Source organism: Martes martes (genome assembly GCF_963455335.1).
Source record: "Martes martes genome assembly, chromosome: 9".
Taxonomy (NCBI): domain Eukaryota; kingdom Metazoa; phylum Chordata; class Mammalia; order Carnivora; family Mustelidae; genus Martes; species Martes martes.
In genome coordinates, this window is record NC_137896.1 from 53,917,473 (window position 1) to 53,939,833 (window position 22,361).

The window sequence follows — 22,361 nt, forward strand, 5'->3', positions numbered from 1 at the left end:
TTTTAAAATGGTATATTTAGTGAAGGCTTTGTGTCTTCAAAATACTAGCCCCTGAAGGGACCTGGGATTAAAAAGACAGCGGGTAATTTGTCCCTCTGGGATGGATGGGCACTGTGTGGTACTATCACCCACCTCAAGCTAGTTCTACTTGGGAGCTCCCCTGTACCACTCTCAGTCGGGGAGAGGACCTCCGGGGGGACGGGGGAGGGGAGCGGGGACCCAGCGCCACCCCTCGCACTCGGAAAGACACGTTGAAGTTCAAAGGAGCGTGTTTATCAGCAAACAAAGGGCGGCGCGGTCTTGGGTCCTGGGACCAGCTGAGGCCGCCCGAGAAGGGCAAGAGGGCCCAGGTGACAAATGGACATTCCGCACGCGAGCAAAGGGACACCCGATCTGCGGCTCCCAGCGGCCCCACCCACCAGCTCCAGCTGCCGGGCCCAAGTCGCCGCCCGCTCCCGCGGCGGATTCTCCACGCGCCCAGCGGGCAGCCTCGGGCGCCACCGTCCCGAGAACTTTCCCATCCTTCCGGGATAGGGGCCGGCGGTAGGGAGGGGCGGGTAGGTGCGGGCCTCTACCGAATTCCTTGCCGGGACTTGGTGGGCGGCCCTTCGCAAGTGGAAGGTGGCTGGCCCCCAAGTCCAACCCCGACCCTAGGGCGCCCCGGAGAAGCTCCCGGGAGCGAGGACCAGGCGGCGGCGCGGGAGGAACAAAGGGAGCCAGCGGGCCGGGGAGGATGCTGCGCTCCCCTGCGCCCCGCCCGGCTGGCTCGCGGGCGCTGCCTCCAGCGCAGGTAGCCCGGCCTGCGGCGCGGCGGGAGGGTGTGTTCAAGCGGGGAACACAAAGACTCACTTCCGCGGGGCCAGGCGCCGGGAATCCCCTGCCCGCCACTCACAGCCTGTTCAAATTTCACATCCCTGCCGCCCGCGGGACCTGCGTGCCCGCCGGCCGCCCCGCGCGGTGCCGGTGCAGGTAACCCTGGTAGGAACTGGGGCTGGCTGCAGGCGGCGGCCGGGAAGAGGCATGCCTTTTTAGGCAACCGCGCCGCCCGCGCCGCCCCACGCAGCCCAAGTCTGCAGTCGCTCTCTGCCAGAGACAGGGTTCCGCGCGCAGTCGGGGAGCGCCCCGCCGTGCACCCCGACTACCGGGCCGGGGGCGCGGGGAGCGGACTGTGCAACTTCCCAGCGCCCGGCGCCCGGCCGCTAGGTGAGCCCAGGCCGGGAAGGGGGAGGACAGAGGCGCCGGCAATGGGAGGGGAACCCGACGCGGGCGGAGGGGACGCGCGGAGCCCGGGGGCGGGGCGCGGCGCAAGCTCAGCTCGGGGGCCGGGAGCCACCGCCTAGCCCCGGGGCTCCGGGCCGCGGTTCCTCCCGCCGCCCGCGCCGCCGCCGCCGCCGCCGCCGAGCTGCCGGGAACAATGAGGCGCGCGGCGCGGGGCTGAGCGCAGCGCCGCGCCGGCCCCGAGACCGAGCCACCCGCCGCGCCTGTAGCTGCCGCCCGGCGCGGAGCGGCTCTGGCCCCGTGGAGGTGATCCCACAGGCCTCCCGGGACGCGGGCGCGGGTCGTTCGGGGCCCCCGAGGTGGCGCGGGGAGGCTGCTCCGCGGAGGCGGGGGAAGCCACCAGCAGGAGGATCTTAGCCGCGCTCTCGGCGTCCGCAGCCCCCAAGTTCCGCGGCGCGCGTCGGGCGCCCCCGGCCCCGGCTCCCGGCTCCCGCGGGCGGCCGAGGGAGTGTGGGAGCGCGTGGTGCGCGCGCCCGAGCGGCTGCCGGGGAATAAAATGTGACACGCGCGTCTTCGACTCTAGCGCCGCGCGGCCGGGGAGCGCCAGGCACCGCGGGGTTGGACGCTGAGAGGCGCGGCGTCCGGAGAAGGTTGGTCCAGGAGAGCTTGGGATCGGGCGGTAGGAATACGTCTGTCTCGGTGTCGCTGCAGGCTGTGTGCTACCCTTTAGGGAGTTAGGCTCGGCGACCCGGAGCCAGACAGACCTTGGGAGGGGGAGGTTGAGTGTTTTGGGGAAGAAGCAAGACATTCTTCGAGAGGGTGAGCGAACAGGAGGGCTTGAGCTTTGGGGATGGGCGGACACAGCTGTGCTCCTGCGGTTCAGCCAGTAAAACGGCGATCTTTTATTTTCTTTAATTTGGCTCTGGGAGGGAATCGAGATTTTTAATTGCCTTCCTCCTCCCCACCCCCATGCAAAACTGCACTTTTTAAAGCTTAAAGTGTGTTCTATCGATCTCTAGTTTGCTGTAGCTATGTTTAGGGACAGAAGGGATCCTTAGAATCCCAAATACCCGGGTGTTCATTCTAGGCACTTGTACGGGGAAAACTCTTGCTTTTAAGTTGTACTTTTCACCGTGTATAGAGAGGATATTTGATGCCTTCTTTTGGGTAAGCAATGTTAACTCCATTTCTTTAGGATTTGACGGTGCCGGGGCACCGAGCGAAGTTAAACTTGTGGCTCGTAGCAAGTGATGCCTTCCAAAGAGAGCTGAATAGCTGTGTTTGGAGAAGCCCTGCTTTCCAGGAATTTAAATGAGACTTTTTGTGGTTGCCTTCCAGGTCTCTCCTCCTAGTACCATATTTGTTTTGTCAGGCTGAACTTTCAAAGCTGTTTTATAATCCGAGAAGCACTTGGGGAGAAAAGTTATGCTTGGCTGGTTTTTTGTGAACTTATTTTTACAGGGTCATGCTGAAAATTTGACGAAAAGCAAACCATATTTGGTTGAAATCTTTGTTTTCTGTGCCTTTTGCGTTCTAACAGTGCAAGGGCTTGCTGATCCTCTGCACCGGGCACTGGCTGCTTGGGTGAGGTATTGTTGGAGCACTTGCAACAGATTTTGTGTTAAGCGCTTTGGGCATATTTAAAAAGCCTCGTGCGTGTTACTCGATAATTACTTTTTTTTTTAAATTTTGCTCAGTATATTTGCCATTTTGAGATAATGGTGACCAATGAAGAATTTCAAAAATTGAAGTGCTGTATATGTGATCCTATTGTTGCAAACTTAGGGCTAACACTTCCTTTCAAAGAAAAAAATGATGTGTGGCCTTGAACTTATTTTTACCCACTTTCCTTCTCCCATTATTTTTCTGAAACTGGCAGCCAGAATTTTTGCAGCACTCCAAGGCTTGCATTTCCTACTAAAGCTTGAGAAAAACTGTTGACAAAAGTGAATGAGTATTATGATCAAAACGGAGAACAACCTAAAATAATAGGTGAATTGCCTTGAATTTTACAGTTACGTTAAAAGCAGGGGCACTCAGACATGTTGGAATCTTGATCCAGTTTTTATTGTGCTTGATGTAAATTTAGTATTTTACCTTTTGGCTTGGTGCAGTTGGACCTTTAAGTGATTTCTCTTGGCAAAATTGTGAGGTGAGCCTCGGCTCTTGGTGGAATTCTGAGCCCCACAGTTTAGACAGAAGGTAGAGACTGTTAGAGAGTGGTCAGAGCAAAGGCCAGCATTTGATGGGTTTCTTAGGTGGTGCAATCTATCTGGGAAGTAAAGATAATGAAATGAGGATATGCAGACTGGAGGGTTCAAGGCTGAGATAATTTAATGTTTAAAATAAGTGAATGGGAGCTCCTAGGTGGCACAGTGGGTTAAGTGTGCGCTTGACTTTGGCTCTGGTCATGATCTCAGGGTCCTGGGATTGAGCTGCACTCACCGAGGAGTCTGCCCGTCGCTTTCTGTCTGCTCCTCTACCCACTCATGTGCTCTTTCTCAACCTCTAAAATAAATAAATAAATCTTCAAATCATTCATATATATATATATATATATATATATATATATATATATGGACTTATTGGGCAGAGAAGGGCAATCAATCCACTACGCTCACTTTCTGGTGAGGACAGTTAAGAAGAAAAGGGTTTATTTACTCTGGGGGTGAAGACTTAAGTTGGGGCTAAGGGAGGATTTGTGGTCAGTCAGCGAGATACAGGTTAAATAATGAAGGGGATGCTGAGAAAGCCCTGGAGGTGCTTGCTTCCAGAGCTCTTTTCCTGAGGTTCTCCTCTTTCCGAGATGATTCAAGTATGTCTCTGACCTATTGCTTATACTAACTGCAGTGGTATACTGTAGGTCCAGAATGTACCCAAGCGTTTGTTTGTCAAGGGTTCCTTAAGTCTTTCCTAAAATGACAAACTCATCCTGAGCTTTCTGCGTCTACTGCTTAGATCAATTAAATGCTGAGTTCCTTTCCACAAACTTGGAAGTATTTGCCCTTTGAGAAACAGTTGATTTTCGATTTAATGCCTCTTTCCCAGTACTTCTGAATAAAAATGTATTAGGTCTCGATAATGGGGACAGTCTTTTAAATAGTCACCCTCTCTTCATTTGTGATGTGTTTTTCCCCTTCTTGGATCTTCTCTTATATGATAAATTTTGACTGATTAAGTTAAATAAAGTACTTCATCCGACTTGCTTAAATGTCTAAGCATAAAGTAGTACCCTCATGACAGGTGTATGTTAAGTTTTAAGTTTTTAAGAATTGAAAGCTCTTCCAAAAAGAACTACAGGATGAAGTTCACCACTGAGTGTAAAAGAAATAATTACATAGAATCAGATGCTAATTTTGGAATCAGGAAAGTGCAGGTGTACATTTACATAGCAATTTTCAATGTTCTCAACAGGTGGAGGTCAAGGTCAAGATTGAGTGTGCTGTGGAAGCTGACCAGCTGCTGTTAGTGGATAAAGTCAGACTTTCAGTTTAATGTATCTGCATTTTTCTGAAAGCCCTCCTTCCTACTTTTGAGAGATTCGTCTGTAAACATAATTAAGTACACAAGGCACAGACAGAAGTATCAGAGAAATATGGATTTGTTATGCCCCTTACCAAATCCCATCCTAATCTGCAATTCCAAGTCCAACCCCCCCCCAGTGCTGAATTGATGGGAAACAGTTGCAATGCTTGGAACCCACCCCACCTGTGGGTGAAGTGGAGGCCATGCATTTCAAGGGTGTGAAGTGTGAACTGGACGTCGTAAGGTCTTCCAGACAGCAGTGGTTTGGTCCAGCACTAGCATAGGTCCTAGACCTGCTGCCACTGGGTAAAAGCTGGTTACCAGCAGTTGCCTTTCCACTGTCTTCACTTGGCCACTGGTAGGTTCTTGGTCATCCCACAGTGAGTGCCGAGTCACTTCTGATTTGGGGAGGAATTGCTCTCTGGATGGAAATGATATCAGAGAAATACACCCACACTCCCTGGGATTTCTCTTCCCAGTACTGCTCTTTGTCCCTTCTGGGTTCTGCTGCCCCCTGTGGTCTTCCCTAGGAAAGAATTCTGAATTCGAAATAGACATGGGCTCTAACAAGAGGGTGTGTGGGTTGGTTTTGCAGTTCTTCCTCAGAGAGCAAAGAAACAGCAAGGAAATCTCTTGGCCAGTGCCCTCAAACCCGAGTCCTAGGGAGTGCTGTCCCTGCAGAACAGGTCTTGGAGGCAAGTCTGAGCTGGACTGGCTTCCAGGGCTGGGAAATGGAGCCATACACAGATTAAATCCTCTCCAAGGAGGTTTCTCTTGCTGGGATTCCACGCAGTTGGAATTGTATACTCTTGCATACTTAACAGCGAATTCCCATGCTCAGAGGCGAATCACCCTTTAGTTAACATGCTGGACATCCCTCCAAATACCATGTGGCCCTGAGAGAGACTAGTAACTCCAAGAATGATAACAGCGATTGCTCCAGACTGACTGTGGACCATACCCTGCCTCTTGTTCTACCCAGCTTATCATAGTACACCTAGCCCCAACCCCAGGAGGTACGGTTATCCCATTTCACAGGTGAGCAGACTGAGCCTTAGAAAGATGAGGTGCCTTCCTCAAGTGTCCCCTAGTAGGAGAGTGGCAGAGCTGGGTTTGGGACCTGGGTTCGTATGTTTGGAAGTCTGTGCAGTGAAGATTGAGCTCAGACTCCACGGAGAAGCAGGCATGACTCCTCTGGTGGTCATTGTCTTGGAGCCTGAGAAGGGCTGTGACCATGAGATTTCATGTCTCAGACATGGCCGAGGTTGCTGGATGAGGAAGATTGTATAGGATGGAAGGGGATGGCAGGGAAACTCATCCGGCAAAGCCTATGGATTCAACGGAATCTGGAAGCAGAAAGGGGCATGAAATGCAACCTAAAAATGGCCCCCATAGGAGAGACTATCTGGGCAGTCAGTGTTAGAATGAAAATCGGACTTGTATGAAGGGTGTCTTAGCAAGTGAAATTTCCAAGCAAAATGTTAAGCTAAGATTTGAGAAAATTATCCCTACGCTCTGAGTTATCAGGTCAGTGAAGAGAGCAAAGCTCAGAAAGTAGTCTCTCGGGACATTTAGAAATACATTGGCTAAAGCATGAGACAATACTCTGTAAAGAAAAATCCTGTGATATCTTGATTAGAAGCTGCTGTTTTCAGAAGTTTATAATTCACACATTAAGTTCTACTCTAGGCTGTTCCTCGTATTTGAGCCTGAGAGGGAAATGCATTATTAAATTTAAAACAATTGGTTTTCCATGTTCAGATTATATAAATTTTTCAAGGAGAGGTTCTTGCGTGTTGGTAATTGTGGTTTCCAAAATGACTTAGCTTTCAATTAAATTGGGAAAAGGGTAAGTCTCTTAGATAATCTGAGAGCTTTCATTATTCAGAGATAAATTTGAGAAGTAGCTTCCTCGAAAGTGTAGTGATGACTTTTCTGAAAGATAAGTATGTTACTAGGTGCTAAAAACCTGTGTTTGGGCCTCTGACCACAATCCAGCAGAAAAGGATACAGCTTATACTGGATTTGCTTCTTAAATGATAGAGTCAACCCAGTTAATCTATAGAAATAGAAGCGCGTGATAGAATGGATGGATTTGGTTGTACTATGAGAAGAGGGATCTTGCTGTGTAAATTATATTTTAAAATTAGGAAAACTATATCCCCCATACAGAAAAGAGGTCTGTCCTTAAAAAGAATATGTACACACACACATGCACGCACACGTACGCACATACACGTGCAAATACAGGAGGAATACGTCCCTGCATTAATAAGGCTTGCCAGTCATGATTAGGAGTGAGAACCTGAATTAAGATACTTATGCATTAATTGTTGGGATTCACAACTGTCGAATAACTTAGAGTGAGTGGCTTAGAGTCCTGACCTTCTGATGGAGAGAAGAACATTCTTTTTCCTGTATTCATATCTCTGAGAGAATTGCATGTTCCAAATTATCCGTGGCTTGATCGAAGGTTATCAAAACATGCAGGGTTTCAACTTTACTTTTGATTGATTATTAATAGGATAGATATAGGAAAACACAATTTATGTGTGTGAGTGTGTGTATCTGTAACACAACAACAGCATCTTCAAGGTACCTTTAGTGGCTTGAAGAATTTTTTTTTTAATTAAAAATTTTTTTAAGTTTTTATTTATTTATTTGACAGAGAGAAAGAGATCACAAGTAGGCAGAGAGGTAGGCGGGGCGGGGGGGGGGTGGAAAGGAGGCTCCCTTCTGTGCAGAGAGCCCAATGTGGGCTTGATCCCAGGACCCTGGGATAATGACCTGAGCCAAAGGCAGAGGCTTAACCCACTGAGCTACCCAGGCGCCCCACAGAATGTTTTTGACTGTTGACACTAACTCCCAAGGGAGGCCTCTCAGGCAGGGCAGCCAGGAGAACCCATGTGGGGCCCTATACATTAGTTAGCTATTTGATGGCCTTAAAGAATTGGAGCCGTGGGGTGCCTGGGTGGCTCAGTGGGTTAAAGCCTCTGCCTTCGGCTCAGGTCATGATCCCAGGGTCCTAGGATCGAGCCCCACATCGAGCTCTCTGCTCAGCAGGGAGCCTGCTTCCTCCTCTCTCTGCCTGCTTCTCTGCGATCTCCGTCTGTCAAATAAATAAATAAAATCTTTAAAAAAAAAAAAAAAAAGAAGTGGAGCCGTGTTAGGGGTTTCAGGTGGACCTGAAGTTGGCCTAACAGTACTTGTGACTTAGTCTCCCTCTGAGAGAACAGGTAACTAGTTGAAGTTACCCTGAATTGTAATGTCTTCGATCTTTTTAAACTTTAGGTAAAATAATTAAGACAATAGCAAGCTCAAGTGTTTGATTTGGGGAAAAAAAAATTGATACCCTCCGGTGCTCAAGATATTTTTGGGGAACAGTTGATGAATAATGGGAAGCTGACCAGTGCGACATCATTACTTCATATTAGTATATGTGTATCAGTGTGTATGTAATATGTATGTAGGTATCTGATGTACGTTTTTCAAAGGGCAGTTTGCTTCCTTGGAATCACAGTGTAGTTACAAACTATAGTCCTCTGCCCTGTGTTCAAAATTCGTAGCTGGGAGAGTTGAACCAATTAAGTAATTTGCCCAACTAAATACTTGATACTTTATAATAACATTCAGAGAATGCCATTAAATAGATTGCTTCATTAACTATTTGAGGCAGGAGAGTTTCAGAAACTGACTTGATAGTAGTAGGAAAACGTCTATAATGTGACTGGAAAATAATGGGAGTGCTTCCATGACTTAAACCCAAACATGTCTCTACTGGCCACACTCTGTAATTTTCACGTAATTAAAACGTATCATTAATGTATTATAATCATACCCCAGAAATACCCCACATATTGCTGTGTAATACATACACAGAAAGAACAGAATTAATTTCTTTAAATTGTGTTTTTAAAATGTGCTTCATGAGGGGTAGTCAAAAAACTGCTGGAACAGGGAATCCTTGTTGTTCCTAGTGGTATGTATAACCCAAGGATAACATGGAACTCTCGTGAGTATGATCAGATAGAGGATAGACAGGTTTTACAGGCAAAGCTCGGCTCCACTGACCCCAGAGAGCCCCCAGTGGGTCCCTGCCTCTCAGTTCCCCAAATTAGATGTACCTTGAACTCACGATATTGTATTGGAAATGAAAGGGGAGTTTACAATATACAAAGTTATCCTGCATTATGGCCCACACGCTCGGTCTGGCAATTGCCGTGTCCACGTAGAGCCTACCAGGAACCCTGGATGCTTAGTGCATTGGTGCAGCTGGCAGCCAGGGGCGGGGGTTGCCCTCTGCCAAGTTCAACCTAGAAGGTGGCAACCTGGTAGGAAGGCCATTTCTTAGAACCATTCCTTATTGAACTGAAAGACATCCATAGATCAATTAATTGGCTTTCCAGAGTACATATTTTCTATGAACACACATAGTCTTTTCCCTCAGGGAAGAAATTCAAGTTCTGCATGTGAGGAAAGGCAGAGAATGGAATCATAGGAAAAAGGTCATGTACATTTTTGTTTGTTTGCTTTATAGTGTGCGGTTTTTTGTTTTGTTTTGTTTTGTTTTTGTTTTCTTACGTCGTGGCTAGAATACAGGGATTGATCATTGCAACTAGGTATGTAAACATTCCCCGTGTTTGTTCTTTGTAGTTGCTAAGCAAATCTTTTTTTCCGAGATAAGGGGAAGTCCCTTGGACTGTTCACTTAGGTGTGTACTTCAAAATGCCATTTCCTTCACTTGGACCTGATGGTTTGTAGAGAGAGAAGAAGCAGTGACTGGGTCAAGGACTCCATTGCTGGCATTGGTAGAACAGGAGATACACGTTCATGTTTTACTAAGAGAAGCTGATGCCATAAACATTTGTTGAACTCGGGAATCTTGGAGTGACCTCATTGAACAAAACAAGTCTGGAGTGTATCTTTTTTTTTTTCCCCAATTCATGGGACTACATTTGCTTTCATGTGACACTATTCTTGTCACCTACCCTCATGCTCACAAATCAGATTTCATCAACCTCAAATACAATAGAGGTAGAACAATGCCACTAAACCTCCTTCTAGGATCTCAAGAGGATACAGAGAAGCAAACTTGGCCATTCCCTTGCAAATCAAATAGGCCCTCAAAGATTTGGCTAAAACATCCAGGGTTGGAAGACGCTAATCAGTAAGAATTGGCTCGTGCCATGCTCATCTTGAAACCAGAAATGGATAGCATCAGATGGAATCTGGGAGGAGAAAAGAGATACAAAGAAACCTGCCATTTCCACCCCTCACCCCATGCCACTTACTTATTCCTCCAGAGAGGTCCGTTCTCCTGTCTCCTTCTTCATTTTCTAACCATGTCCTTGTGCGGCACGTGCTTCTTGTGTCTGTGCGATGTGGGAGGCAGTGTCACTTCTCCAAGTTCAGTTTTACTCTGGCTTTTGGGCAACAACTTTACCTGTCTTGAGTTCTTCCGCCGTATTCCTAACCAGGGAATTGCTGCAAAGACAAGTAATTATTGAATCTTTAGCCAGTGTCAACTGTGCGCAGATTGTAAGCGAAAAGTTTGATGAGTTTTCATAAACCGAATACACCCACATAACCAGCTAGCTCAAGAATCAAATATTACCAGCATCCTGAAGCTTCCAAATTCTCCTTCTGGTCACTGTCTTGCGGAAGGTAATCACTATCCTGATTTCTCACAGGACAGATTAGTTTTGTGTCACCTGCTTATGTTCAATTTTAAAGAAAATAACATTTTAACAATTCAGTATATCTATTTTTTAGGGTTAGAGCAGCGTTAACCAGCAATGAAATACAGGCTGTGCTTTAAATTAGAGAAGTTTAATATTTGTTCCAGTCACTGAAACTTCCACGCTGCATAAAATGCATTTTGTTATTAACAACCAGTTGTTAATAACATTAGAGCTTAGTTTTGCCATTTGTTGGATACTATAGATCTTCCTTTCCGTTCACTGCATGACAGGATCAGAAATAAATTTTAAACTGTATTAAAGGCTAGTAACCTTATGTTCTAAATCTCAAAGATACATTTTAATATATTTCAGTTTATTAGAAATAAAACCGAACATATGACAGTTCTATGGGGAAAAAAACTTCAAAATGAAACTTTCTTTACTAACTGAATTTAATTTCATTTGGCAACTCTCGGCCCCTGGCTTGTGAATCGGCATACTTCAGTACTGCAAGTGGACGCCGAAAAATGGATAGCTCTATGAGATATTTTACATAATACAGCTAGACTTTCTTAGGAGATATTTTTTAAGGAACTAGCTCAGAAAAATTCAGCAAGACATGGATGATTAAAGTCACATAGATTTCTTAGAGTTTTTGTCTTCATAGAGATATTCTACATCACAATTTGGAAATAATAAAAAAAATCCATAAACTAAAAAAAAAAAAAAAAAAAAACACTAAAAATCTAGGGGTGCCTAGGTGGCTCGATCATTAAGCATCTGCCTTTGGCTCAGGTCATATTCTGGAGTCCCAGGATAGAGCCCAGCATCAAGCTCCCTGCTCAGCGGGGAGTCTGTTCTCCCTCTGCCCTTTACCCTGCTCCTGTGTTCTCTCTCTCTCTCTCTCTCTCAAATGAATAAATAAAATCTTAAAAAAAAAAAAAATCTAAAAACTCAGTTCCAGGCTACCCATTGCCTGGTCTGTACTTGGAGTGGGCACTGACCAACTTGGGGAGAGGTTTTCACTACACCAAGCAACTAATGTTCAAAGGGATATAAAGAAAAGGTAGAATGGTATCTCAAAGTTTACCAGAAAGGAAAAGAGTAAAAATTGGAAATGTGATTTAAAAGCAAAAATGTTAATAGGCAGATTGCTTCATAATGATCCAATGTCCTCAGATTATATTGTATCAATTCAGGATTTGCCCAAAGCCAGAAAGATCGGCTTAAACCCAAAGCCAGATGCCGATGGAACCAGTGGATAGAGAGCAGGGTATTTTGGCCGCCAAGCTCACATGGCATAACGAGTCTCATGATTTGGTTTCTGTCTCCCAAAATGGAAGCTGGATCTCTTACCTGCCTCTGAAAACGCAGCTTTTGTTCAGCACGCCCTTGGGCATTTGCGACTTAAGTGGCTCAAGACTTGGTGATTGTACTTCATGTGACTGTCCAGAGTCTCTCTCCTGACATTTACTGTTTCTGGGGGGCAAAGTGTTTTTTGGGCTTCAGCTTCTATTGTTTATCGTGTTCCTCACAGAAAAAAATGGAGGGACGCCCTGCCCGATTAGCTGAAGGAGCGTTTTATAAGAGGAATTCATTCTCCAGACGGCTCCATTCCCTCTTGCTCACCTCCTGAACCCCCATCCGTCGTCCATATTGGCAGAGTCTTCTTTCCTAACCCTAACCTTGATCATGTGACTCCTCTCCTCTCCTTAGGTGCTCCAGTGCTGCCCCCCTAATCCAGCCTCCCCACACCCCCTGCCATTGCATAAAGGACACAGCCTGGAATTTTTAGAATATCGTGTGCTTCTGGATTGAGCCCCCTGTTTTGGTCTACGCTTTCCCACTACTAAGTTCTCTCTGACCGTTTGGGCTGTGTCTAAGGATGGACCTGCTTCTTTCTCTTTCTGTCTCTGTCACACACATGCATACACGCATGCACGGATGGTGCGTGGTGTCCTGGGCTACAACACCATCTCTCCTTTTTGTACTTATTATCCCACATTATAATTAACCTTTCCTTTCTCTCTCCCCTGCTTAACTGTAATGTCCTTGCAGGCTGCCCTGTGGCGCTCTGACCCCAGTTCGTTAGCACATCTCAAGGTACTGAGCCCAGTAGGTACGTGATCAATGTTTGCTGAATGAATGGAGCTATAAGTATTACTAGATTTGAAAGGATTACTGACTGCTCTTAGTAAACATGATTTCTAAAACTGAAGGGGAGAAACTGGGATCTTTTCTGCCTTTTTTTTTTTTCAAGCTGAATCCCCATGTATATAGCTCCCCCAATTCTAGCCATACATTTATAAATAGGACATTCCGAAGACAAGGAACCAGGGACCAGGTGGACTGTTCTGTACATGCATGATCTTTAGAGTTACTATTAATCACTCTAGAAAAAAATACGTTTACTTCCAATGTTAGGAAGTCAGAGTTAAACCATTCAACCTTCTAATTTTTATACCTCTTGTGAATCTCACAGAGAGAACTGGAAATTCACATTTCTTTTCATGAGTGTTACAAATGTGGTTGGGCATCTTTGTTCCCCTCTTTAACAAAGCATTCAGAAGTACGGGACACGTACAATTGGTAAGTGATTAGTAAATAAATTGGGTAGGAACTGCCCAGGGAGGTTTTATAAAAGCACTTTGTCTAGGATTCATAAATGTTGTATCAAATTCTAACAATTAGAACTACATACATTATCAGCACCTGGTGTGATAATAAAGGCTGGTCCGGAGCGAATGGGCTCAGCAGCATTTTGTTATTGTGCTACCTTATTTTCTGGCTGCCCATGAATCATCTATGAATAGGTATTAAAACTTGGAAAGGTACTGCTCAGCTATCCATTAGGAATTATAAACGCAATCCCTTCATCCTGAGATCAGCCCAGCCGAGTGCAAGTAGAAAGGTACGCACGCCTTCAGCTGAAATTCTGGGGAAGACACTGTGCTGTGTTCTTCCTGTCTGTCACATGCGTGGCCCTGACCTTGTTCTGCCAGCTCTCCCTGTGGGAGGCAGCCCCAGGGCTAAGGAGTGCCTTCCCAGGACAGAGGGTCAGTGTGCAGCCGAGGTCATTAAAGTTTTATGTGGAATGTAGTGTATTTTCACAGTAGCTTCCCAGATGCCTGTCCTCTTGAGTACCAAGCGCTGTGCATTTCTCTCCCCACTAAGTAAGGGAGTTTTGTTTTAAAGTTTGCAGTCTCCCAAAATGTTGAGTTAGAGCTAGGCATGCCTGGGATGAGTCATTTAATTAAAGGGACTCTTTCCCTGACTCCAAATCCATACTAGAATTAAAATTAAAGAAATGTTACCAGTGGTTGAAGTTAGGGACCTTTGGCAGTCCTTGGTGGTAGATAGAACATTGCAGGCATAATAACAAAAGCACAGAGAATTAAAAAAAAAAAAAAATGCCTGGGACATTTGAATAAACTGTTTCCCTGCTCCATTTACATATGCTTAAGATACAAGGGACCACTTGGGAGTAAAGAAAGAAAAACCTAACTGTGGATTTCTTCTCACCCATGGAAATAGCTTTAAATCACTTTCATAGTCAAGTTAAGTGGATTTTAATGACTTCGTGTATGTTGGCTATTAGCAGTTGTTGATGCTGCTGACTGTGGAAGTTCATTCTGGAGACCCCATCGCCAACCTTGGCTGCGGGTAGACCTCTGCATCTGCGCAGGTAAACCTCTACATCTGTCCCTGCATTCACACACCAGGCAAAGGAAGCTGTTCAAGTAAGAAAACTCGATCTCCTGGTAGATAGTCTGGTTTAGGTCCCAGAGCATCCGGGCATTGCTGTTATTTAAAGTAATATATTCAAATATCTGTTGAAATTATTTCATTTTTCCTTAATGACCTTAGATCTCTACACACCCCCAAGCCCTTTTAATTTTCCTTATGAGTTGTGTTATGCCAGCTTAATAAGGCTGCTATGCCAGCGGGTTTCCCTGCACTTTTTAATTATGTCGTTGTCCCGGACATGGTTTTCGCTAACTGGATGTGGTTAGGAAATTCTATTACTGTGCTCTATTACTTCCTGGTGCCAGCCAGGAAGGCCTACCACTGCTGTAAAACCAACCCACCAACTTTTGTTGAACCCTCATAATCACTGGATATTGGAACTCTTTTCAAATGGATCCCAGGTTTTGGGGGGAGGTGGTGAACATGGCCTGTGCCTTCAGTGATGAGTTTGGTGGTGTTTTGCTTATTTATTGGTTTGGTTTTCTTTTTTTTTTCTTTTCTTTTCTTTTTTTTTTTTTTTCCAGCTGCTTTAGACTCCTTGATAGGGTTTACTGTCTGGCAGAAAGCCTCAAAGTAAACACAGTTTTGTTGGCTTTCTAGAAATCGCCAGTTTTCATAATATGAATCTAATAAGAAGTATTGCATTCACCATGCTTTCATTTCATGCAGATCTGAAGTAATTCAAAATTTCAACTTTTCAGGCTCTCTTAGGGAATTACTATTACACATTCCATTTGTACACCAAAATAATGGTCTTTATTATTTTTTTAATTAATTTTTTTTTTGTGGGGGGAAGTCTTCTCCCAGGAAGGGAAGACTGGCATCCTGCAGGGGGGTCTCATTAAGGCCTCCAGCTCTCTCTGCCAAGGGAAAGGTGGAGATGTGACCATGCAGTGATTGGGAGGATTCCTGGTCCGAGCAGTGGCTGAGTACAGGGATCCCCCAGGTGACTGCCACACAGACCTGGCTCTCCCCACATTCCCCTCTGGCCATCTTGCGGATGGGTCCCTAGCAGTCCCCAGGGACGCATCATATTATCTGCAGCAGGTGACATGGAACGTGACTGGACACAGAGGTCAGCCTGATGAGGGCCTTCACAAACAGCTGGGCCCTCTGTTCAGTCCTGCCATTACTCAGGAAGGTGTGAGGCACAGGTGTGAGGAGGAGCTGGGGGAGGGGGCTTCAGCCCTGCATCCTTGCATGGCTGGACCCCTGCCTGGCTGGACTCCAAGGGCGGCCTCACCTATCAGTTAATGAGAAAGGCTTAAAAGCAAACAAATCTTTTCTTCCTTCCCCAGGGTTCTTGAGTGTTCTGGAAGGGTCTGACCAACAGCTTTGAAGACCCCACTCCTGCCCAGAGAAGGGAGGCAGCGGGAGGAGCTTCTGCACGGTGTCACCTCTCAGCCTCTCCCCTCCCTAACGCAGGAAACAGGCAGGAAAAGGGTCCCTCCAAGCCCCCCTTCTCGGGCAGGCTTCAAGGTTATCCTTGAGTTCAAAGGGCAACTGCTGTTTGGGGGTTTCTGGAGGACAAGGTGAAGAAATGAGACGAAATATGTTTTCTGTCTGTGGAAGGAAATTAACAAAGTTGTCTGGGGTTGGTATTTCCTGGAATATGTGAGTAGAAGAGGTAGGTTCTGTGCAGGAGGGGAGCTCCCAGAGATCCAAATTGTACTCCTCCTCCCTCAGGGTCCGCACCTGCCTGCCAAAGAGGAGCCTTTGCCGTCCCTGATGTCCCCTGAGGCACGACTCCCTCCCCCGGGTAGGTTCTGTACAGGAGGGGAGCTCCCAGAGATCCAAATTGTACTCCTCTTCCCTCAGGGGCCGCACCTGCCTGCCAAAGAGGAGCCTTTGCCGTCCCCGATGTCCCCTGAGGCACGACTCCCTCCCCCGGGACTTTCTCAGTGGCTTCCGTCTCCTGTCTCCTGCGGTGGCTGTCATCCTGGGCTTCTGGTTCCCACCCACACACCTTCACACACACCCCCACCCCGAAAATTCTTAAATGCGGGGTTTTTTCTCACTTACCTTTGTGTCACAGGGGCTAGCCAGTTCCTTCTAGACGGGTGTTGTATAAATGAAGCTTCCGTCGTGCTAGACACGGCCTTGTTGCCCTCTACCAGTGGATCACCCACCATCCACTTTTTATCTCACTACAAACCCGGGACGGAATGTGACGGCATTCCTTCCACGAACAATGTATTTAATTTTTTTTTTCTTTTGCACTCCCTAATTCATGCTCTTCAGCCATAATGAGCACAAATGGGGACCGAAATTTATAGAAGAAAGGTACATTCTGAGGTTAGAAATTTCCTTCTTAAAAACGGAAACACGTTGGCTTATCCTGATTGTCTCTCAAGCCCCCACCTCCACACTGATGATAGATCAATAATTTTTTTGCCTGTGGGATTTTCTCCTCACCTCTCCTCAGCTTCTGGTCTCCCATCTCTTTGTGGGGCACGTGATTTCAGGACTTGCGCATTAACAGCAAGCGCTACTAAACCACCGCTGGAGGTTTTTGGGACAGTTATCATTGCTCTGGGACTTGTACACAGATATTTCGTTTATTATGGCAGGTTCTAAAAATTTATGACCTGTGAAAAGTTTATTTTCGGTGTAACTGAGGTCAGAATTGGACATTTAATCCAAAATCCATATGGTGCTGCATTACGCAGTGTGCGAAAGTGCTTTGTAAACTGTAGAGGGCGGCCTGAGGAGAGAGATGGGCCTGAACTCAACTGACCAAGCCTCAGATTCCAGGATCTCCACTTCGCTGGCGCTGGGGTGGGTGGGTGGGGGGACAGTGGGTGAGAGGGGTTGTAGGGGTTATTCCTCTTTTCTTTTATTTCTACATTTTTGACATTAAGACCTCCAGAGCAGTTTAGGTTTATAGAACACACAGATCCCCCCACCCGCCCCCTACCCCTGCAGGTGCACAACCTTCCCCACCAGCAGCCCCCACAGTTGGTCAACCCACACTGACATATAGCTATCACCCCAGATCTGTGGTTCACATTGGGGTGCACTCCTGGGGTTGTACCTTCTGGGGGTTTGGACAAATGTGTGTTCCTGTGAACCCACTGTTGGAGGACCACACAGAGTATTTGTTCTGCCTTAAATATCCTCCCCCAACTCGCACAACCGCTGATCTACTGTTTCTATAGTTTTGTCTTTTCCAGAATGTCATATCATTGGAATCATACAGTTTGTAACCTTTTCAGACTGGCTTCTTTCATTAGTAGTTAGAGCATTGAAGATTATTCCCTGTCCTTCTATGCCTTGAGAGTTCCTTTCTTTTTAGTGCTGAATAACAGTCCTTTGTCTGGTTACCACAGTTTATCTGTCCATATTATCCAATGGATTATTCATCCATTTAGCCAATGAGGGACAACTTGGTGGCTCCCGAGTTTGGGCAGTTGTGATGGAAACTGCTATAAACATTCCTGTGCGGGTTTTTGCGTGGACGTGAGTTTTCAGTTCCTTCCAGTAAATACCAAGGGACATGATTTCCAGAGTATATGGGAAGAGTATGTTTAGTTTTCAAAGAAACGGACAAACTGTCTTCCAAGGTGGCTGTCCAGCTTTTGCATTCCTGCCAGCGATGAAGGAGAGCTCATGTTGCTCCTCACCCTCGGAGATGTCAGTGTTCCAGCAGTTCTGATAGGTTGCTTATGGGTATCTCGCGGTGGTTTTAACTTCCGTGTCCATGAGGACTGAGGGCTTGGAGCATCTTTGCATACACTTACTTGGCATCTGTATATCTTCCTTGATGAGTTGTCTGTTGAGGTTGTTCACTCATCTTTTAATCAGGTGGTTTACTTTCTTACCATTGAGTTTGAAGAATTCTTTGTCTCATTTTGATCACAGTCCTTCGTCAAGTGTGACTTTTGCAAATATTTCCTCGCAGTCTGTGGCTTGTCTTCTCATCCTCTTGCGATTGTCTTTCAGGGAGCGGTAGCTGTTTGTTTTAATGAAGTTCAGCTTATCAGCTCTTCCTTTCTTAGATGGTGCCTTCCGTGTTGTATTTAACAAGTCCTTTCCATCCCCAAGGTTGTCACGGTTTTCTTTTAGGCATTTTATAGTTTTGCATTTTGGGTTTAGGTCTGTGGGTTCTTCTGCTTCTTGTTCTTAAGCTTCTTCCCTTGTAAAATGAGAGTAAATCATCTGGGTCTTTTTTGACAAACGGTATGCACATCTGTCCTGGACTCAAAGGCATCACCTGTGGCTGTTATTAGTAGAACCACAACACCATAGTCAAAGGCCATGGGCTTGCTGCAGGTCTAGCAAATTTTTTTGGCACTTGCTTAATGAGCCTTCATAAAGGTTTGGGGTTTTTGTTGTGGTGGTGGTGGTTTTGCTATTGCATTTCCTTCTTCTATAATACCTTATTCTTTGAAGTAGGTTTTGGCTGAGGGAACTTAAATCCAGTAAGTGGTTTGGGGGAGGGGGTGTCTTAAGATCCTGGGGTGGAAATTCCCTGACTTTGAGTTCACCGTGGGACTCGGGCACACAAAATTTTAGTCTGCTGCTTCTCATCCACATTTGGTGTTCAACCCAACATGCCGTCTCTGCACTAGAATGCCTGTTCAGTAGCCAAGTGCTCATTTCAGTCCCTCCTCCTTCCTAACCAGCCCAGTCCCCTAAAGGATTGCACCTGCCATAAAATGCAGCCTCTGGTTATGGAGGCAATTAAGTACTGGGGAAAAGAAGCAGAAGGACTTTGAAGTTACATAAAACTCCTCATTTATTTGTTTTTATTAAGGTTCTTAGAAATGACTTAGCCCTCTTCGTCTCTAAAATTGTACGCTTTGTGGAGACTCTGTTGGATAACAGTTACGTGTTCCTGGCTCAGAGTGAATACTTGCCCAGTGAATAGAGAAAATACAGCCTAAATGATTGAGAGAAAACAAGAAGAAAAAAAGAAAAGCCAAAGGGAATAAACAATTAATTGTCAGATGCCCAGATTGCTACCAATGGAATAATGACAAAAATGTTCTGAACCTGTGGGAACCCTGTTGCTTTTAATGAGAGGCTGACTGAGACGCTGTCAAAGCGCAGAGCTCTGGAGTCAGCCCAGGTTCAGATCCCGACCTGCCACATCGTACACACTACGTGACCCCCACAGCTGGCTGCGGGACTCCACGTGAAATTTAAATGTGGCTGCGGGGGGTGGGGGGGGGGCGGCAAATGCCCTTAATAGCATCAAAACAAAACACTTTTTCCTTTCCTTTTTTCCTCTGTCTTGACTTGTCATGGTGTTTCTAATCTTCCTTTTTTTTTTTAAAGATTTTATTTATTTATTTGACAGAGAGAGAGAGAGAGATCACAAGTAGGCAGAGAGGCAGGCAGAGAGAGAGGGGAAAGCAGGCTCCCTGCAAGCAGACAGCCTGATGTGGGGCTTGATCCCAGGACCCCGAGATCACGACCTGAGTCAAAGGCAGAGGCTTAACCCACTGAGCCACCCAGGCACCCCTGTTTCTAATTTTCTAAGTAAAGAAAAATTAAAATGTAGTGATCAGCACAAATTTTACCATTCATCTTTCTGTTGCACAAAGCCAGTCTTAAACGTGAGAGCATTCAGCACCTGTGAAGAATCGCCAAGATCACAAAAGGTACAGTCCTTGGTGACACGTGCTTACGTGTTTCGTTCTTACCAGAACAATGGAAACAAAGCTCAGAACGAACTGAGCTGTTTTCATTTCACCTCGTGACCCACATTCATTCTACCAACTTCAGCTTTCCAGCAAGGAAGGAAGGGCTTTTCTATACCCATCATTTTTAGCGTAGATAGATGGCTCATCCAAGGAAATAAGAAAGGACATGATAGGGCCCTTGGTGCACTGTGTTTCTTATTTTTGCTTCTGAAGCCAGTTCTGGCTCTAGCAAAGCATGGCCGCTTGGGGCTGCCTGATTCCCCTGCTTAGTCACAGAGGTAACACGTGTCCTCACTGTGAGTCACACAAAACTCCTGTGCATCGTGGGCTCACGGTACATCACGCATGCTGTGTGTGAGTGGCATGGGAAGGCAGGGTGGATACACGTATCACACGCGTTTTATACCTACCTGCTCTGCTCACACACATGCTCCTGTTGTCCTGTTGTCCCATGTTCCCATCAGTTTTACTTGAAATACACAGACTCAAAAGACAAATTTATTATTAAGAACTTTAAGATCGTGGCAGGAGAATGTGAATGCAGACCCGGTCCTTCAGAACGTGGGGACCTATCGCATGGCACTAGTCACACGCCCGGGAGCCTGGCCCTGGTGGCTGACATCGAATGGATTTTTCACCTCAAGGAACCTGTTTATCATGATAAAATCAAGCAATAATATGACCCAACTCATAGGCTGTATTTATGTTTCAATGTTGATGAAGTACCACACTTGGTGCATAGTATGCCTTTACTAAAAGCTCGTTCTTAAGCCACTTTGCACCACCGCGCCCATCTTCAAACAAGAAAGTTCTGTTGTTGGAAAGATAATCTAGTGTGGAGGCAAGCTAGATTCATGAAACAGCACTTCTAGAATTGAGCAGGCGGGGAAAAAATTATAAGTCACAAATGCATTTTATTATCTCTGTTGAAATGATTCAGTGTCTGTACAGATGCCTAAGAAAATAAACTGTGCCTTGAGGGCTTTGAAGAGCAAAGTGGTTTTATAAAACCATGAAACACGGCTTCCAGCTCCACACCTCTGTCCCTGTGGGCAGCTTGCTTCCTTTCTCTGTGCCTTCGCTTTGTCCTGGGTAAAGTGAGTGTCAGACGTCCGACACGGATACTAAAGCTTGTCACATCGTGGTGCGGTGTCTTAAACAGAAGAGACAGAAGATAAAAACAAAGACTTGCAAATGTATATAATAAGGACATGATGGAAAGAAGAGTGATAATAAAGCCGTTTGGTTATTAGCAGCATGCTGGCCGGGTGCTGGCTGTGCACAGGACACTGTCAGTTTTCCTTCTTGACAGGCGTGTCCGGCGGAACTCACGAACCGGGCGCGGTATCAGCCCCATACAGACATGTACTGTTCTGTAGCCATATGTCACCCTTGAAACTCTAAGCATACCCTTGCCACATCTCTTTGAAGGGTCCTGCATAATTAAGCCCTCTAGGGGCTCCTGAGTGGGCCAGTGAGTTATGTATCCAACCTGATTCTATCTCAAGATCCATACATCGAGCCACGTTGCTGGCTCGCCACTCAGCGGGGAGTCTGTCTGCTGGAGATTCTCTCTCTTTCCCTCTCTCTCTTTCTCTCTCTCTCCTGCTGCCCCTCCCCCACCACATGTGCACACGTATGCTCTCTCTCAAATAAATAAATAAATCGTTAAAAATAAATTAATTAAATAAAGCCCTTTCTATAATCTGAAAAACCTAGTACCCTGGAATTAATACCCCCAGAGTCTGCTTTTTCTTGATGAGGTAAGATTCAGTGTATGAAAGCTGTCTCCTGAATATTCGGGAATTTTGTGAGCCAGTTTTTTTGTTGTTGTTGTTAAAGATTTATTTATTTATTTGAGAGAGATCACAAGCAGGCAAAGAGGCAGGCGGAGAGAGAGGAAGGGAGGCAGGCTCCCCGCTGAGCAGAGAGCCCAATGCAGGGCTCGATCCCAGGACCTTGGGATCATGACCTGAGCCGAAGGCAGAGGCTTTAACCCACTGAGCCCCCGGGAGCCCCACTGTGAGCCAATTGTTAAACTATGTTGAAAACAAAAGTAGTCCGTTCTCAACACTCATCGTTTCCTAATTATTTCAATTTCCTATCACTTATGTTCTCGAAGTTGTTTACATCTGCTGTATCTGGATGGTGCCCATACTAGCCCACAATGAACTACTGTGCATCTCTTCCCAGCTCTGTGTTCGTTGATGTCACCTTATTAGTTTAAAACTGGCCACGGCAGAAGTATGTACACCAAGGAAATGGGCAGTTGCCGAAAACCTGCTGTCCACTTCCCACTTCTCTTTCCTAAGAGCCAATTGTCAGACATTTATTGGCACATTACTAAGTAGGAATGATTGGCATAGAAGTTTCTTTGGGATATTTGTTACGAGCTCTGTAGGCTACTATAGACCACTGCAGAACCAATTAGAAAGTGTGCAAAAGGAAAAAGGGAAGGGATGATCATTCTGGAAGCACCCATGCCCGGCAGTACATTAATTGACTTTCATATAGAGGTCAATTAAAATCCTCCTAAAAGGCT